Genomic DNA, 21089 nt, shown 5'->3' on the forward strand with positions numbered 1-21089 from the left:
AAGCATATTAAAAGAATATTCTTCCTATCTTGGGTTAGAGACTAGGGACTAAAAGAAGTCTGCCCAAGCTCATAGTTCATGGACATGATTTGATCAGTAATTTGAAAAGGCAAGATGATTGTGTGTTTTTATTCTTTATTTATCTAAGCAATTTTTTGGAAGGTTTTTTTGATACTATCCTCTAGATTACTTTCACTACCGACAGTTGGTTAAAGCCAAGATTTTTCAGGAATGGAAAGATGATTTCATGCCAAATGCCCATCAGTTTTGGCCGCACAAGTTTCTAGAGACAGCTCAGGATCACTGCAAATTATATCTCTAGGTTCAGGAGAAAAGTAAACATGATACTAAATGTAAAACACCTAGCAGAGAACCTGCATGCTATTAATATGTATTCATAGCAATTTACATACTGACAATTTTGAGAGTAGTTTTCCTGGATTTTTTAGAACCACTCTATTTTATGCTACAAAATTGTGTATCCTTTTTCACTGATTGAATAAGTAAAACATGAGCTTACAGAAAACTCAAATTTTAAGACACATGATATTTATTTCTATGGACACCCAGAAGTATCATTACTACTGAATTATTAGTGCCTTGGCTATTAATGTATTAAGGCCCAGTTTTCCTGTTTAAAACAAAACAAAACTAAATGATTCAATGACTAGGGACTTAGGATATCATAAACTTTTTTCATTACCAGTTGGCATGGAGCCAATTCCATCACTAATTTAGACTTTTTCTGAAGCAATTTTCAGTTTCTACCACCTCCCGAAGTAATGAGTTTCAGAAGCTTGCTTCATAGTATATGAGATAAGTCTTCTCCATCAAAGTTTTTCTCCTTCTCTTCCTCCTCCTCCTTTTCCTTATTCTCCCTTTTTTCCTCTTTCTTTGCTGCCCCTTCCTCCTTTTTCTTCTTCTTGAGGTCAAATTAACCATCAAGTTGAAAGCAGAGTTTCCTAGCTCTGATAGACTAAAATATCCAAATTTTGTTTACCCATGAATAAAATCAGATTTAGGGAATATCTTTAACTATTTGGTTGTCAACATCTCCAGACTATTGATAAATATTTCATTTCTTAACCTGTCACATAGAAAAATTATACTGCTCATCTACTTTAATATTGGGCATACTCATATGATTTATTTTTCCCAATGAAATCAGAATGAAAGTGGCATATAGCCACTTCTGAGCAGAAATTTTAAGAGCCATGCTCAATTTGTCCCATCTCTTCCCCTGAAAAAATAATTGTTGACAAGCAAACCCTTATCAGCATAAGTCCCTGAGTGACTAGTATGAGCAGTGTTGACCTGTACTGGAAATGTACAGTGAAGAAAGACATAAATCAGCTGTTAGGCCATTAAGATTTGGAGGATGGTTGTTACTGTGGCGTAATCTAGCCTATTGTAATAAAATACAATTGCATAATAGATTCTTAGCCTTTATCTTCTCAGTCTGAAAAGTTAGTTTCTTTTTTCTTTTTTAAGACTTCATTTGTCTATTTTGAAGGGGAGAGAGACAGAGAGCAAGTACGAGCTGGGGGAGGGGCAGAGGCAGAGGGAGAGAGAGAATCTCAAGCAGATTCTAGGCTGAGCGCAAAGCACCATGCAGGTTTGATCTCATGACCCTGAGATTATGACCTGAACTGAAATCAAGAGTCAGATGTTTAACCAACTGAGCCACCCAGGAGCCCCTGAAAAGTTAGTTTCTAATGATGGTCTTCAAGTCAATGCAAACATATACCATACATTGGCAAGAAGATCTCCTAATACTCATGGCTGGTAAAATCCTGGCTTGAATCCCTTCACTTTTCATCATCATCATAACCGCATTATCAATGATATACTTAATAGTAAATTATACACTCTTAAAGTTAAGAATTAAAATGAGTTATCTTTCTAACGGTCTTATTCCAGCAATGAGAAAGCTCAGATTTTCCAGAGATAAGGGATTTATCTAGGACAATATAGTTAGGTTTCTTTTTAATTTTAACTTGTAATATTTTTCTAGATCTTTACACTTTGTAATCCACTCTGTTCAATTATGCATTGAATTTTTTTAAAAGATTTTATTTATTTATTTGACAGAGACAGCCAGCAAGAGAGGGAACACAAGCAGGGGGAGTGGGAGAGGAAGAAGCAGGCTCCCAGCGGAGGAGCCTGATGTGGGACTCGATCCCAGAACGCCGGGATCACGCCCTGAGCCGAAGGCAGACGGTTAACAACTTCGCCACCCAGGCACCCCTGCATCGAATTTTTCAATTAAATTTTTAAAAAGTGAGTATTTCCTGGCTAGTGGAATAACCAAGATTAATCTTAATGGCTCTTCCTAGAGACCAGTGCTATTTCTAGGTGTATTAATTTCTTGGAGCTGCCATAACAAAGTACCACAAGACTCAGTGGCTTAACAGCGATGTGTTTTCTCATGGTTCTGGAAACTGGAAGTCCCCAAGGTGTTGGCAGAGGTTTTTTCTGAGGTCTCTCTCCTCAATGTGAAGATGCTTTTCATTTTGTGTCCTTAACATGATCTTCCCTCTGTGCTTACATACCCTGGTGTCTCTGGGTTCAAATTTTCTTTTCTTAAAAGAATACCAGTCAGACTGGATTAAGGCCCACCTTTACAGCCTTATTTTACCTTAATCAGCTCTTTAAGGTCCTACCTCCAAATACAGTTACATTTTGAGGTACTGGGAATCAGAGCTTCAACATATCAATTTGGAGGGTGGGACTAGATTCAGCCCCCAACTCTAAGACAAACTGATAGCATTTTATATTAAAAACAAAACAAAAGTTATGGTTAGACTCCCACTGTAATTTTCACTAGCAGTGATGTTTATAGAGTATCAAGTAGAAGAGTTGGACAGAAAATATCTAGAAGACTTTAATATGTTACAAAAGGCCTTCTATCCCAGTGCTAAGACTATATACCACAGTCTGTGCAACTGACAGCTGAGCCATCTACAAGCTGTGTAAGATTGACCACACCTATGAAGGGGAATTTCCCCAGATGCCAAATGGAAACAATCTCACTCCCACTAATGAAAGTCATAATACTTCTGTCCTCTCTCTCTCAGTCTTTCCCTCCTGCCTTTTTTTCTTTCCCCCATATGGCTCCTGTGAGTACAATGCCAGTTTCAGGTACCATGCTAAGAATCAAGTTTGGGTAAACCATAACCCTGCCCTCCAGGGGCTCATATCTAGGACATAAGACAGACAAGTGATCACACAATTATAAATAATGTAATATGTGTAATGCTTTACGCTATATGAAAGCATGGAGGAAGATTTTCTAAGTCACAAATGGAGAAGTGGGAAAGAGTCTTATCCTTTTCCTTTCTACAACTGTTCTTCCTTTTCAGAAGGTATTCCTACAATTATTATCATTATATTCCAAGAGATGGAGCATGTAGTACAAGGTGCATTTGCAAAGCATGGGACTAAATTTCTAACTAATGAACTGGGAAATACGCTTCAAAAGAAGTTGGCCCCTTTAAAGTCACCCCTTTGAGGGGCTACTCTCTAATTCCAAAGATGCTGTCTTTCCTTCAAGTATTTGGAATTTACATTTGGTCAGACTGTGAACTCTTCTACAACACAACAACAATTAATGTATGGTGCGTGATTAGGGTTTATAAAACAAGTAAATAGATTCAGAGACAGTGGCCCATTTTTAATATCATGTTTGGCCGATAATACTTGTTCCTGCATGTCTTGGGTTTTTAGGGAGTTAAGACATCCAGATTAAACAAAATCATGATCAGATGAAGAATGTTAGAGTTCACAATTAAGTACGACTGCACAGTAACGGAACTGGCATCCTTTCAAACCAGCTCTGAAGAAAACCAGAACAAAAGCAGGAAGACAAGAAAGCAGGGTTTGATGAATAGCAATGCCATTCTCAAATGTGAAGAGTGCTAGGTGTGATGTAGGAGGAGATTGCTGTATAAAATAAGTACTTTCTAAGAAAAGCGGATTGTATTAGAGGTGTAATTTCTTCTGAGAACAAAACACCATTCCAGGGTTACTCAAGCGCTGGATGATTGTGAACAAACAAAAGTGCCATAGAATTGAATTTCTGGATTGAAGCTGGATAATATGCATGGTGTGAAAAGAATTTGAAATTCCTAGGAGCAAGCCAGGGGAAGCCCACGAGGAAGGAGAAAAGAGGAAAGATACCACCAAGATGAAGAAAGGACAAGTGACACCACTGTGCCTGGGTGGCTAGGAGACAAAGGTAGATTGGTTCACATAGGGATTTGTTTTTTTGCTGCTTATACTGTTGCTGCAAGTATGAGTACCATACCTGTATGATTTTATTGTTAGTCAAAGAAAAAATCTGAAATCTTATACATGAGTCAAAGTGCTATAAATCAGCGACACCATGCAAAGAAGATGAAATAAAACTGATTTGTGGGAATAGGAGTTCAGAGCTAGAAGTGACAGTGGAAACCTAAATCCTCCAGGGATTCATAGAACCCTCAGAAAAGGCTTTCATTGTGGCATGGGAGTTCTGAGAAGTCTTAGCTTAATGAAGGAGTAGGGTTATTCCAGTTGACATGTGGGTTTCATGTAAAAGACAGTGCTAGACAGACTTTTTTCTTAAAAGGAGAATACTTGATTTGAACAAACAGAACTGCATACCTTCCCTTAAATCCTTCTGTTTATTTTGTACATTTGTTTCCAAGGATCTGTGGTATAATCTGATCCCGATAAGGGAAATGATGTCATGTGCAGAAAAAAATGGGATGAACTAGACATAAGATTTGAGCACCTCAGTTTGGTTATAGAAAAGTGATCCCAAAGCTCTTTCCACCACCCCCAGAAATGTCCTCCTTTTTCTTCCTTTGCTTTATTAAGGAAAGTTTCCCATCCAGCTACTGCTGCTGTTACAGAGCTGAATATGTCTGCTCACATCTCACTGTATTCTCTGGGAATTTCTATTTTAGCACCTGTACAGTTTTAGAGAACTTATGTCTTTACATATATGCTTTTCTTCCCCTTTAGAATGTGAGCTACTTGAGGGCAGGAAACATGTCTTATTTATTTACATTTAACCTGAACCTATTATTTATATCAATCATCCAGTAAGTGTTTACTGAATAAATGAATGAAAAAGTGGTTAAATGAATGCATGAATAAGTAAATGAATGAGAATGGGTATCTATATTCCTAGAACTTACAGTCTAAATACAGAAAAAAATCTGAATAATGAAGTATGAATGAGAACCCAAATCAAGTCAAAGCTTTTCAAAAGTCAAAAGGAATTTGGCCTGACTTCCTCCTTAGAGACTGTCTCAGTTTGTGTGTTTTAAACATATTTCATCTCCATGTCCTTTTTCCTAGAATTTCTGTAAGCCCTCACACTCACAAAGCAAATCTTTCCCCGAGAAATGAAAGAGGAAATAAGTGAAATTGGTTTGCATGTCTTCCTGAATTCTTACAATGAAAGAATAACCTGGAAACACTTTCCCTTACACTCAGCTAAACATTCTTTAGTCTACATAACCCACTAAATCATAAGCTTGGAATATTCTTAAGAATGGAGCAAAATCCAAAGAACGAATTACATACCTAGTCAGGGTTACTGGCAATGTGCTCAGCAGCTGGTGAGAGAAAAGAGGAAGTGGCTAAACCAGACGATCTCATCAGCCTGTTGATCATGTGAGGGGAAGCTCAGAAGTTTTCTTTCTGTTGTTCTCATAGACCTCGGTGTCACCCAAAACGAGACAAGAGACCTTTTTAAAGAGATCACATGAAGCTGATAATAGGAGTGCGTGGGTAAATCTGAACCTTGGGGAGAGATTACTGGCAGAAAACTAGAAGCATCGATTTGCCTTGTTCCTGGTCTTCTTCAAAGACCTGTTTTGAAAGCCGGCCAGCATGAGCTGACTATTGTCACTCTGCACTCGACCAGAACACAGTCTATTGCTGGAGAAAAAGCAGTATACGTGGGAAGGAGCTTGGCACCCCTTTGTGGGCCTTGGCTTGTGACTGCACAGCAGAGGACCACAAAAGGAAACCAGTTTGCTTCAGTGGGTTTTTTGTTTTGTTTTGTTTTTTTAAAGGAGAACTGATTTGAACAAACAAAACTATGTACCTTCCCTTAAATCCTTGTGTTGATTTTGTACAATTTGTTTCCAAGGATCTATGGTATAATTTGATCCTGGTGAGATCTGTGATGTCATATGAGAAAAAAAAAAAGGAAAAAAAAAAGAAAGAAGAAAAGGAAAGGCTTATATTAAAAATTATTTTAAGATTGGAAATAAATATGGGCTAGGAGAAGGAAAGGATGTGGCTTGGTGGCTAGGAGGACTAGGAGGAAAGAGGGTGTGTTAGGTGGAGAGCACATGACATGTGAAATCCTAGAAGTTAGAGGGTCTAGTGTTTGGGGTGGCAGTACTGGAAACCACTGTGGGGGAGATGGGTGATTATACCCCCGGACAAGAGATGGGTAGAGTCTCTAAAATCCAAGGTCAGATCCACAGACATTTGTTTCATTTTTGGTTTGACTGTATACTGGGATCATTTTTAAATGACTAATGCCCTGGTATTATAGGAAGCTCTCTAGGTGATTTTAATATACTACATGCTAGAGGAAGCACCCTCACTTTGCCCTGAGTAGCTTCAATCTTGCAATACCCCTGACAGTATTTCTTGACTTCTTTTGCTTTAATGACCATCTGTAGTGTGTCACTTAAATATGTGGTTTTCAAATTTAAGATGCATAGGCATTTCCAGGGTATTTTGTAAATTAATTTTTAAAGGATAGATTTTGATTTAGTAAATCTGGGGAGAGGTGCGAACCTTAACATTCTAGCAAGTTCTTTGCTGGCCCTTTGAACACACTGAGTAGCAAGACCTTAAATTACACCTACTTGCAGTCCTGTTCACACTTCAATTTTGGCATAGCTTTTAAGAGTCCAGGCTTTGATTTCTGACCACATTGACTTCTACCTTCTACTCGCTGATTGAGTTTCCTCACCTATGAAATAAGGATAAATGGGGGTTTTGGAGGATTATAAAAGATTGCTAATGAGGACTTACATGCAGGGCCTAGCACAAAGTTAGTGTCTAATATATATTAAATATTATTATCTCTAACTCCTCAAATACTTTCTCTGTCAGAGCTCCTTTAATTTTTTTCCCTCTGTTCACTCACTTCTGTTTAATCTTACAGAAATTCTCAGTTCACCCAGTTGATCTCTAGTCCCGTGAATTCTGCCAACTTCCCCTATCCACCACTTCTCCCTTGGTCTCTCTTCCCTTTCCACCCATGTGTGTTCTCTGCTCAATCATGAAGACCATGCCTTCCATCCATTCGCTCATTAAACAAGTATTTTCTGAGCACCTGCTATGTGTTAGGCACTGTGGTAAGCTCTAAGAGTGTATCTGGTGGCTGGCTGATAAACTCTAATGGGCATAAACATGTATGTGTACACATGTATGCATACACATATACATGTTTTTATATTAAACACTGATACAAAGAATGGTAGCACACAATGTTGAATACTCTTTATTGTAAATTTCAGAGAGCCAATTTGTTCCCAAGCAATTTTTTTTTTTGGCAAACTCCTGTGTCTTCAGCCAACTTATGGCTGCATCTAATGAATAAACATAGTTCACAGAGGAATGTCACTTGATTTTTTCAATATATATTAATGAATAAGATGAAAGCAAAATGAGGACAAATGTTGTAACTTCATTTGTTTGCCAACAACATGCTTCCTTGCTAATTTTAGGTTTTGAATACTGGAAGAATAACATTTCTTAAAGTTTTTATGTAACAGCTATAAGCACAGTCCATTTTTGAGCTTAAACTGTGTTATTAACATTTTCACCATTTTTTAAGCCTAGACAAGAAAATCAATAATAAATCAAGTCATCAACTAGTGTTCACTAATTTCCCCTACAGCTGGTTTCAAGCTCCCAATGTGACATCACTGAACAGATATTTGGGAAGAGATGTGCTGTAGCACATTAACAAATAGTGTTTCTACTATACAGATACAATCGATGAAAATAATCTCAAGAGAATAGATAAAAGGATACAGGGTATGATAAATAGGAAGTCATCAGTTCTGATTATTTACTAACTTTCGAAATTATACTTTAGGGGGCACCTGGGTGACACAGTCAGTTAAGTGTCTGACTCCTGGGTTCAGCTCAGGTCGTGATCTCAGTGTCGTGAGATCGAGCCCCACGTCAGCCACCGCATTCAGTGTGGAGTCTACTTGAGTTTCTCTCTCCCCTCCCTCTGCTCCTACCCCCCCCAACTCTCTCTCTCTCTTTCAAATATATAAAAATCTTTATTAAAAAAAAGAAATTATGACTTATTTGATTGCAAATTTAAACATCTTAGTATCAATGCTTAACAGCCAGATTGCAAAATTTCTGAATAATTAGTAATAGGCACTTGCTAGTTGGTACAAGGTGGCTCCAACACAGCATTTGTGAACACTTGTGAAATAGACTTAGTCATTGCCCTCATGAAGCTTAGAGTCTAGAAATGGAGGCAGAGAAATAAGTGGGCATAGGTCCTATAAAGACATCTAAGCCAAACTTGGAAAGATTAGTGGAGCAGGCAGAAATCTGATTCCCATGATCTTCACTTGCTGGTGTTATGCCCATGAATATGTTATGTTAAATGGCAAAGAGACTTTGTAGATTTGAATTTATAAAATAGTTGACCTTAAGATAGAAAAGTTATCCTGGATTATCCCACTGTGCCTAATGTAATCATATGAACCCTTAAAATAGAGGAAGGAGGCAGAAGCAGAAATCAGAAAGATTTAAAGTATCAGAAGAATTTGATGCACTGTTGTTTGCTTGAAGAGGAAGGGAATCATGGAACAAGGAAAAGGGGATCATGGTCCTATGACCTTGAAAAATGAATTCTACCAATAACTGTTAAGTTTGGAAGAAGAACCTTACTTAGCTCCAGATGAGAACCAGAGCCCTGGCCAATACCTTGATTTTAGCCCAGTGAAAACTTAAGATAATTGTGCCATACTGTGCCAGACTTCTGACCTACAGAAATGGTGAGATAACAAGTTTGTGTTGTGTAAAGCTGCTCCATATGTGGTAATTTGTTATACATTGATAGAAAAATAATACAATCAGTGAAGAAAGCATGAAAGTAATAGTTTTGGAGGAAGAGCAGGGGAAGAATGTTCTACCATTTCAGGGATCTAGAGCTGTTTGGAATGTATAAGAGGAAGAGAAATGAGAAATAATGATGGAGGGGCACCTGGGTGGCTGAGTCAGTTAAGCATCAGCCTTTGGCTCAGGTCATGGTCTCAGGGTCCTGGGATTGAGTCCCAAGTCAGGCTCCCTGCTCGGTGGGGTATCTACTTCTCCCTCACCTTCTGCCCCTCCACGTCCCCCTCTTGTGCTCTCTCTCTTTCTCTCGCTCTTGCTCCTGCTTGCTCTCTCTCTCTCAAATAAATAAATAAATCTTAAAAAATAAGAAGTAAAGATGGAAATGAGGTAGGTCCACTTATGAAGAGCCTTTTAAGCCAGGAGAATATTTTGAACATTTTCCCATGAGCAAAGGGAATCAAATTATTTACGATCAGATTGTATTTATGGAGAATAGATGAAAGGGTGTAGACTGGAAGCAGGCAGATCAATTAGATCAGAGGAGCCTGATAAGTTTGGGAAAAAGTGGGATGGGGATGCCTAACCCTGGATACAGACTATCACCTGCTTGTTCTTTCTCACTTCCATTCCTCAGTTCAGGTCAACAATCACTTGATTGGTACCAACTGTTTGCCAGGCACCAAACCAGCAGCGGGATACCCACCCAACCTCGACCTCAGCGTTGCTGACCTTTATCAGCAGTCACGTGGTGTAAGATAAATAAAGTTTACAGATTCCCCAAAATTGTTCTGCCATTTATTAAGTACACAACCTAGGGTGAGTCGCTTAATCCTTCTTAGCTTTCCTTTCCTGATGTGTCAATAATTTTATAGTTACTTCAAGAATCTACTGTGGGAATCAAATATAAAGTATACAAAAACTTTAAAAGTCATAAATGTCTTATTCAAATGATTTAATTTCTTCTCTTCATTCCTTTATATTCCATGTGCTCCAATTCTTCTCATATTCTTTTTACTCTCTCCTCTAGGTCATATTTCTTATTAAATTAGGTTAACAAATAATTTTTGAGAGCCAATTTTTTTTTAAAGATTTTATTTATTTATTCATTCGACAGAGATAGAGACAGCCAGCGAGAGAGGGAAGACAAGCAGGGGGAGTGGGAGAGGAAGAAGCAGGCTCATAGCGGAGGAGCCTGATGTGGGGCTTGATCCCACAATGCCGGGATCACGCCCTGAGCCGAAGGCAGACGCTTAAGCACTGTGCCACCCAGGCACCCCCTTGAGAGCCTATTATACACTATCTGCTCATCTGAATTTCTCTCTGTATTTGTTTTACACATTGTTTTACACACACACACAGACACACATAAACACAATTCCTGTCCCTCATGGCGTTTATTCTCTGAACCCTTAAGTATATATAACAAAGGTCATAATATATTCTTAGATGGAAAAGAAAAGTGATTACAAAATATGTTGGATTGGGCAAGCATGTTTGTGTGTATATGTGTGTGGTATGTGAAAGGAAACAGGGGAGAAAAAAATGAATTTATGCATAGAAGCAAAGATTGGAAAAATATACTTCAAACGTTAGTAGACTTCATCTCCAGATGATTTCATTTGGCTTTCTTTTCATATTTTCTAAATTTTCAGGAATAAATACATCTTATAAATTGAAAAGTATCTCCACACATTTTAGTTAGACCATAAAGTGCAAAGTGCTATGAATAATTTATACAGAGGATGTTATGGGAGTGGATATTTCTTTTTTTTTTTTATGGGGGGGTGGGGGTGGAGTAGATATTTCTAAATTAAATGATACCTGAGTGGAATCTCTATGCTCAGCTCCGAGGGATAAAAAGTTTTTTTAGGAAAGAACCTAGGAAATGACATTTCAGAAGGAGGACTCAGGGATGAGAGAGGTTCAGCATTAAGTGTGCACAGGACAGTATTATGTGTGTAGTTCTTACTGCCTAAAGTGTGCCTTGGGTTGAAGCAAGAGATGGGAACTGAATGCCATGCTATGGATCTTAGATTTTATCCTTTAAGAGCTAAGGCATTTGAGCAGAGAATCCACTCAGAGTTAGACCTTCACTTTCGGTAGATTATAGTGGTAGCAGCATGAAACATGTACAATAGAAAGTTAGAGGCAGACAGGAAGCATGGAGACTAGTGTCCAGGTTTAAAAAAAAAATGATAGAAGTCTGGAATAGCACAATGTAGGAAGAATGAAGAGAAACTTTTATAGATAATTAAGAAATATTTCGGGCTTATATCCTACTCTGCCAGTGTCATACTACAGTCCTAAATTAACAACACCACAACTCAGATAAGGGAATACAGTTGGTGCCTACATAAAATGCCTACATGGTTTTCCAACTGGAAGAAGAATGTCAAAGTGGATGGGAAGGCCCGGACTCGAAGACCTTGGAAGACCTCATAATTTGGCTTAGGCCTAACTTCTGCATGCACAGAGGAGATATTTAGGATTAGAAATCCCCACACTCTGACCTAGGATGAGGCTGTTGAAAGATGGAAACAGCTCTGAGCCTGAGAGACTCCTGAGCAAGACCCAATAGGCCTCCATGGCAGATGAGGAACAGAGGAGCCCCTGCGGTCTTGTGGGCTGTCAGAGGACAGGCTGTGCAGAGATGTGACTTGGAAAGGGAGAGAGGGAGTTTTGTGTTTGAGTCATGCTTAGTTTTCGTGGCAGCACGATTTCCAACTGGCACAAAGTGAGTCAGGAATTAACAGAGAAAGCAAAAAGCCCGAGTGTGTCATGAGAACAGGATGTCAAGACATGTTTGCTCGCAGTGAGAAATAACTTGGCTGTCTGTGCTAAGGAGGGGCATAAAAGGCACAGAGAGGGATACATTCTCAAACTCTCTTTGGGTCATGCTTCACCTCATTCAACATCTGCTTTATGTTTGCGCCAAGGGAGCACAAGCTTTCCTGGTGTGATTTTCAGGCTTTCTCTTCATCATCTCTCCCTGACCATACATGTGGGAAGTGTCTAAAAGCTGTCCGATTAAGAGACAAACCTTCCTTTTCCATATACAATGAGTGAATATAGGTACTGAAATGCAAACCAAGGTGTGACTGATCTCTGCCTTCCTGCTGGCAGACCTTGATGAGTGTGAAGACCGGGGTGTGAGAGGGGAGAGAAGCCCTAAAGCAAGGAGTCAGGAACACAGGGAGGTTTTTTTAAAGAGTCTGAGATCAGAAGTCAGGAGCACCTATGACACATGGCTTCTGAAGTGATGCCCAGTGAGGGCCACAGCCTCGTGTCTCTGAAGAGCCCTCTAAATCCTGCTACTGGGGGAAGTCAAACCTTGAGTGAGGTCTGAGGGGTTTGACAGCCTGACATAGATAATCCCTAAGATTCTTTTCATTTTCACATTTAGATGCCATGGACCAGGAGGATTGAAAATAACAATTATTTGGAGCTTTTGCAGAAAATAAGAGGAATCTACAAAAGTGACCTTTCCACAATAGGATAACAGAGGGTTTTAACTGAACCAACATCGAAGGCCACAGGTAAAAATCACAGGGCTGCCCTTTTCAGTGAGGCCTATTTTGAGTTTCAAAGGGATGTGCCTCATATTAGCCCTACATTAAAATACATTTGGGATTTGGCAGGGTGGTGTCTGTGTGTGTTTATTTCTTTTTACTCAAGTGAAAATTCTTTCTTCAGCAAAAAGCCCCAAGGTACAGGAAATATAATGAGGAGGCAGTAGGTGATGGAGTGAGAGCTGCTTTGGGCCCCAAAGTCTTCAGATTGGATACCAGGAAATGACCTGTCACATGACCTCCCAGAACCTGAAGACTTGTGAAACTGCTTTTCTGAGAAGACTTGCCTGGCAAACACCCACCCACACCTTCCTCTTGCTAGCTAGTCCTAAAGGAGTTCACTGTTAGCAAGGCAAGAACAGCTACCTTGATGCCCCTCTCCCAACCTCCACTGTGGCTCAGAGAAGGCCTTTACTCCTCAGAGGGCAGCTCGTGCCTGTGGTAAATAATCCCTTGGGAACTTTTTTTTTCTTTCTGTTTATTACCATTTCTCTAATCCTTTACCTTCAACACATTTTCTTTTTAAAATGGAATTGTTGCTGGGGCACCTGTTTGGCTCAGTCAGTAGAGCACGTGACTCTTGATCTCAGGATCTTGAGTTCAAGCCCTACATGAAGCCTACTTAATTAAAAAAAAAAAAGTCTGTAAAATGGAATTGTTGCCAATGAAATAGAACGAAGTTTGCTTTACAATTTTTTCACTGGTTAGGCCCATGCAGATACACAATAACATTTCTGAGGCCTTTTATTTCTTTCATTTTTTTTTTAAGTACTTGTTTGAGCTACACCTCCTTCAGCTAGGTCTTTTTTCTGGGAGGGGCTGAAATTGCCCTGGGGAGTGATGTGGGTGAAATAAAGTCAGAAACGCAGAGTAGGATTCCTACACCAATTGGCAAGAAAACCTGTACTTGTGTGTATATGACCTTGATTTGGGAAAGGTTAATTATCATATTTCCAAGGGTTAAAAGCAGAGCAAATGATTCAATGAACAATTTTAAAACTGAATTTTGATTCTCGATTTGAAATTTCCCTGGAACATAAAAGCTTGTGGTCCAACTCCCAGTTTGTGAAATGTTGAGTGGTAGACAGACTAGAAACCTTCAGATTATTTTCCTTTGCCTTCCTCCCCTATTGTCTCTTTCCCACGGAATTCTATGTAGAAGATGATAACATCTTCCAAACTTTTCTAGGATAGCCAACTAGCAGAGTGTGGCTCTTTAGTACTCTGGGCAGAAGAAAACTCTGAGATCTTTCTCTTTGTCTATGTCCACCTATCCTTCAAAACACAGACAACATAACTCCTTCATCGTGAAGCCTCCCTTAATTCTCCTTTAATTCTTCCAAAATAAATTTTGAGAATTGTGAATAAGCAAAAGATATCCCTCTTCTAAACTTTCAAAGATCACAAAGCAGTGTTTTGTTAATCTATAATTAGAAGTTAACGGATTCCAAGTTATCGATTAAGTACTTCACAAGTACTAACATTGTAGGTAAATACAACTTTTATCTCCCTTTCGCAAATGATAAAGAGATGAAAAGATGATTAGGTGACTTGCCCAAGGCAACTGGTAAATGCTGGAGCCACTTATTTGCTGTATTGATACACATAATATACTCTTTAACTTTATTGATGTTTATATTAAGTATGTCTTATCTATATTTTTCCTTGCAACAATAATTTTTTTAAAAGATTTTATTTATTTATTCGACAGAGATAGAGACAGCCAGCAAGAGAGGGAACACAAGTAGGGGGAGTGGGAGAGGAAGAAGCAGGCTTATAGCAGAGGAGCCTGATGTGGGGCTCGATCCCATAACGCCGGGATCATGCCCTGAGCCGAAGGCAGACGCTTAACTGCTGTGCCACCCAGGCGCCCCTCCTTGCAACAATAATTAACACTTGTAAAAGGCTTTACATTTTGCCCATTCATGAGCTCATTAACAGCAAGAACACTTTTGTGATGTTGTATTACTATTTTCCTCATTTCATCAATGAGTAGGGCTCCCCAAGTTCCATGGCAAATATGTTATAGCGCCTAAATTGAGTCAGGTGCTTTGATTATAGATTTCACTCTTCCTCAGACCACAGAACTCTCTTGCCTAGCCTCATTCAGGGTCGACATGGTGTTTTTAGAGCCTTTGTAGGACCAGGCCTTTCTCTTCATCATAGCTATCTGAAGGCCTAAGTTGTGGAGACAGGGAAGGGGCATGTCCCGTACTGGCTCAGGGATCAGAGAAGGCTGCACATTCCCTTTACTCCTAAAAGCTGCCGTAAGGAGAGAATGTTCGGATCTTTCTAAAGTTGTATTACTTCCAACGGGATTAATGGGTATCACTTTACATTGGGCTGTTCTAGGAGGTCATAGAATGTAAGGAGCCAGGTCGATATGACCAGTGGCTTTATATGACCAGGTCAATATGTCAAGTTTTCACCAGCCCAAGTCTGGATATTGGCTCACAGAATGGTCCCTTGTCTTTTCTGGGGATAGAATGAAGGTCCAGTTCCATTTGGCCAACACTAAGAAAAAATGATATGGAATAAAGAATTACTTGAATCCCTACAGTAGTTCAAGGGCATGTTATAGTTCATTTATCCTTTTAGTCGTCACTGTCTTGAGCACTATGTGCCAGACTCTATGTGCATATTAGAGCTTTACAGGTAAAATAGTGAACAAGAATTTGTCCACATCCTCGAGGATTTCATAATCTTGTGAAAGAGAAATGAAAGACAGTTATGCTGTGTGATGGTTGCTCACAATGACAAAAGCAGGGTGCTTTGCATCAGAGAAGAGAGTCACTTACACTAGAAAGTTGGATAAAGCAGAAGGTGGCAGTGGAGGGGAGGAGAGTGATTGAAGGAATGAGATACAGGGGAGAGTATTCCTGTCAAATGGAATTAGCATGCACACAGGTGAGAGACAAAGGAGGACACAGAAAGGCTGGAGTTTAGCACTCCCAGAATGTATTTGTACAGTAGGACTGAAATGTCTTCCACCTCTTGGGAGGTTAGAGCAACTGCTAGTCTCTGAGGGTTATGTTGCTTCACAATTCGCTCACCTAATAATGTCGTTACACACTAAAGGAATTCTCTAGGCCTTTGGACAAAAAAGTTCCAACTGCTAAAAACAACTTATGTTCAAAGTGCCTAGTACCTTGCTTCAGAAATAAATGGATGGAGGATAGTGTTTTCTGGTTACTATACTGTGCAGTAAACTGGCCCAAATGTACTGGCTTAAAACAACAAGCATTGTTTTATGTTTAGATTGTGTAGGTCAGAAGCTCATATAGGACTAATGAAGAAACCTGTTACACATCTATGGCCTAAGGCTACCTCCTATAAAGTATAAGAACACGTCTTGTGATGGACCACTGGGACTGCGTAGTGTGAGTATGCAAGCCAGGGTCATGTAAGAGTCTTCTTGGAAGCAGACTTCTTCCTCTGGTTTCCCTGGTCCGGCCCTCAACTAGACCTTGGGTGGCCTTCCATGGCTGGACTCCTGCTTAGCACCAGGTGACTTGCCTGGAATCCTTACTCTCATTCTACACAAGATTTTACAAATGGACTTTTGTGAATGGATGATCTGTTGAGGTCACAATGTCCCCTCCTGACTACCCTTTTATCCTGTTTGGCCTCACCCTTTTTCTCTTTAGCTCAGAACTAAGCCTGAGTTGAGATGTCCAGATTCTCTCACAAGGACTACAGTCTTTACCCCTGTTAGACTCCTGAGAGTTCTCAAACCTCTCAGTTTTGTTTTGTTTTTCTTCTTATATCCCAGTATAATTTGAAGAAACTGCCAAAGCTATGAGTACGAACCATATCTCATTGGTTTCCTTTTAAAATTTTAGTTAAAAATGATTTTTTGAATAGGCAATGCATTCACATAGATAAAAATTCTAAGATGAATAAATAGGTTTCCTTCCACACCATCACGTGCTTCATAAATGTTTCTAATTTTTCTAGTATAGGACCTCAAAATACTCACTGAATTTTAACAGTCAAGTTCCTAGCCAAGTACACATAGTACATGAGATGGATTTAGCAAATGAGCCTTAAGCTTCAGGGCACCTCACTTGCCTGGGCCCTGTCCTAGTTTGTTTGGGCTGCTATAACAAACTACCATAGACTGGGTGGCTTGTACACAACAGAAGTTTATTTCTCAGTTTGGATGCTAGGAAGTCCGAGATCAAGAGATTAGGTGTCTGGTCAGAATCTGCTTCCTGGTTCATAGTTATTTTTTCGCTGTGTCCTCACATAGTGGGGAGGTCTCTGTGGTCTCTTTTGTAAGAGCACAGATCCCATTCATGAGAGCTTCACCCTCATGACCTAAACATCTCCCAAAGGTCCCACCTCCTAATACCAATACATTAAGAGTTAGGATTTAACCTAAGAATTTGGGGAAGACACAAACATTGTCTATAGCAGTCCCCTTCCAACTCAATTTCCAGGAGCAAATTTGCAAAATTTGCAATCATAATATGTTTTAACCACATTATTTGAGTCTATTGACTCTCTTCACTCCAACACCCCTTGCCAAAAGGTGAGTGGGAGAGTACCTGTGGGCAATTTTAGGATCTGGCAAAGGAGAAATTGACTGGGATTACATTTTGTTTATGTTTAGAGAGAGATGTTTACAAGCTTTACATTCTCTTCTGTGAATAGCTAAGTTATTGTTAAGTGTAACATTGATTTTCCATTATATTCCTACCGCTCACTCACCTCCTGTCATAATATGAATCTGCGAGGCCAGAGTTATTTGCTATATAAAAACGTGTTAAGGCACCTAGAGTTGGGAGTATGTGTGAGAAAAAAGTATTATAGTGCTGGAGGAGACCATTTATTAAGGAGAATATTATGTTATTTTCTAGACTTTGTGATGTTTGTACTATCTGTCAGCACTGTTATAGTTGTAATTTTTTTCCAAGTCTTTTGTCAATTTTAAAATGTGTTTACACAATTTTTTGTTACTTTGTGTTCTTTTCCTTAGGTACCCAAACTTGTAAGAACTTCTGGCCCCACAGAATATTGATCGTCTCCTAGATAAATAGCTCAGCAGATGTCTCACTACTTTCCTTTACCCCTTTGCCCATCTGTCCCCTGGGAATGACCCAAACAATAGAAGGATTGGCTGTGTTTTCCACAATACAGTCTTGGCACTTTCTTGGTCCTTGCCAAAGTCACCAGCTCATAATCTCCACCACCATTGTTCAGATTAAAATGCAATCTTTATAAGTCATCTTGACTATGTCAATGCCTGAGTTAATGAGTTGAGAAAAGGACAAAAAGAAACCTAAAGGCAAAGTGAAGTAGGAGCGAGAGACAGCATCTCCTCTGCTGCCATTTCTCCGCTAACTTTCCCAGTTTTATTTCCAATTTTCTCAGCAGTGTGTGCTCACTCTTTCCCTGACCTTGAAAGGACATTGTTAGATATGCACAAGGGAGGAACATGAGGAACTCCAGATAAACTAGACACCGACACAACACACAGAGTCAGAGTCATTTGTTTTCTCTGACAGTGCTTTACCATGCTGGATGGAAGGAGAAGAGACCATCAGTAAAGCAAATTGCTCAGAGTTATAAATCAGCTCTGTACTCTTCAGAGGATTTATTCAGCTAAAGACATGTGTAATCCAGGCCCTTATGGCTTTATTATTATTATTATTATTATTATTATTATTATTATTATTATTATTTTGCTATGTGGAGAAATAACAGTTAATACAGTTAACTATCCCAAGGCAGAGGAGTATTATTAAAAAAGAGTACCGTAAAATGTTATTGATTTCTCAAGACACCATCAGATATTTTAAGGTTTGGATTTAATAACATATAATACAATTTCTTTTATCTGATTTTTATGTTTTCCCAATCTTTATAACGCCATGTGTTTCATATTTCAAAATCCTAATAAGATCAGTTCAATGGATCTTGATCCAAGTTATAAAAAAACTATGGCCTTTAGAGCCACATTGTCACATTCCCTCTGTCACGTCTTTCTATGTGACCGAATCTACTTTATGCTTATTCATATTTTTCTATTTATTAAATACCCACAGTATGATGTGATATGTTCTATAAAAGAAAGGATGGGAGTCACAAGGATTCCTAAGCTGCTTTGGGGAAACAGGTAAGGGAGAGAAGACGAAAACTTAGAAATTCATCTAAACTGAATTCAAAGCTTTTTTTTAAAGAAGGACTACATCTGTTTTGTTCTCCATTCTTTGCCCAGTACATGAGTTCCTAGCATTTGGGCGTTATTCTGGTACAGGGAAGGGATGTGGGAAAAGAAAAAAAAAAATTGTTCCACATAAAGACAATACATATCTTCAAAGGAGGAGGAAACACAGAGATTAACATTAATAATTTATTGAGGGTCTAAAACATGCTAAAATTGCTATGTGGATATGGTGAAAGATACATTTGAAGAGTGGTGATCAGTTAGTAAGTACATGCATACCAGAGAGCTTCACAATTTTCAGTAATATTTAAAAAGAGGTCATTTACTTGGAAATAGCCGGGTAGTTGGCAATATAATTGGGCTACCGCTGAAGCCATCAAACTTCTGAACTACAATTTGTAGGAGGAGATAAATTCCCTTTGTTATTTAAGCCAATTTCTGTTATTTGCAACTGAAAGCAGCTCAGCTTTATGTCAGATGAGATAAAGCGTAAAAACAGAAAAAGTGACCTGCTCCCACCACACTGCTCCAAAGGAGTTCTGTACAACAGCTGCCATGGTAGTGTCACCATGGAACTCACTAGAAAAGCAAATTCTTGGGCCCCACCCCAGACCTGAATCTCTGCGACACAACCAGGGATCTTTTGAACAAGCTTTCCAGGTGACTTTTATGCTTGCTGAAATTTGGAAACAGTGGCAGTCCTGAGAGGTCCCTCTTGTGCGTCTCCAACAAGTCACAGGTAGTGCCGAAGCCACTGGAAGGTAGACCGCCTTTGAGTGGCACAGCTGTAAAATACTCTTTCCTAAGTGCATGTGGAGGTAAACACTCCAGAGTTTCAAGGGATGTGTACTAAGATTTTGTTCTCACCAGAGGTATGCCCCACCTGATCGTGAATTAATTCCAGCTGGTTTCTTCCCAAAAGAAGAGGTGAAACAGCTGGAAGAATATTTCTTCTTTACTTAAATATTTCTTCTTTATATAAAGAAAAGTGTATCCTACAGGTTCTTTGGCTGCTAGGAACAGTTTAGGTCTCTAATTATTCTATTTTATTGTATTTTATATTAAAGATTTTATTTATTCATTTAAGAGAAAGAGAGAGTACCAGTGGGGGGAGCAGGAGAAGGCAAGGGAGGAGCAGGCTCCCTGCTGAGCAGGGAGCCCTAAAAGGGGCTTGATCCCAGGACCCTGAGATTTCAACCTGAGCTGAAGGCAGACACTTAAACAACTGAGCCACCCAGGTGTCCCTCTAATGATTTTAAGTAAGGAAAAGATGTTTGGTGGAAGAACACTGCCTAATTCACAGAGGAATCTATAGCAGCAGAAACATGGGACTGTTCTCGCTCAAGTGCTGCCACTGGATGAGTCAGTAACAACAATCTTACATTCTTGTGTGTCTTCATTCAAGTGTGTACATGTGCCATTCCCAGTATAAAAAGAAAGACTGGCCTACCTTTGGGCCCCATGATCACACGTGTGTTCTGTTCATGATTGGCAGACTTGTAACAATCACATGGATGGTGCTGGTGAGATGCTGTTCCCCCAAAGGAAAAGCTGCTGGATATAACAAAAACACAGACACCCATGATAATGCTGCTAATTCAGAAAAATGAGGAAGAAGAAATAAAAAGATTGTATAAAAAAGTCAAACGTGTATCATGAGAATAGAGTTTGAAAAGTTATGACACTGACCTAATGGGATGTATATATTTAATAAGCAACAAAAATAAAGAGCGTATGCTAGTTATTGTGCATTATGGCAGGTATGAGGCTTGTTTTATATAGAGCAGGGTTTCTCAATATCTGTGCAATGTATAGTCATTCTCTGTTGGGGGTGGGGAGATGCAGCCCTGTACATTGCAAGATGCTTAGCAACATCCTTGGCTCTACTCACTAGGTACCAGTAGCTCCCCCCCTCTCCCTCGTGACAATCACAAATGTCCCCAGACATTGCCAAATGTCCTCTGGGTCAAAACTGCACCTGGTTTGGAACCATTGATTTGGAGATTTCAGAGCTTCTGGAAAAGACATGATACAGTAAGGATGATTTTCAAGCACTGTTGGGAAAAGAAAAGCTTGCCATTGATCACAGGAGGCAGAGATAAATCGGCATGGCTGTTGTACTTTGTACTGACCATTTAGATACAGATGAATGTAAACATCCTCATCAACCAGAGATGCCTTGTTCTTCTAAAGCATGTATCATATACAGGAAGGAAAGCTTCAGCAAGATGGCTAACCATTTC

Source organism: Ursus maritimus, unplaced genomic scaffold (assembly GCF_017311325.1).
Source record: "Ursus maritimus isolate PB19 unplaced genomic scaffold, ASM1731132v1 scaffold_16, whole genome shotgun sequence".
NCBI classification, from domain to species: Eukaryota; Metazoa; Chordata; class Mammalia; order Carnivora; family Ursidae; genus Ursus; species Ursus maritimus.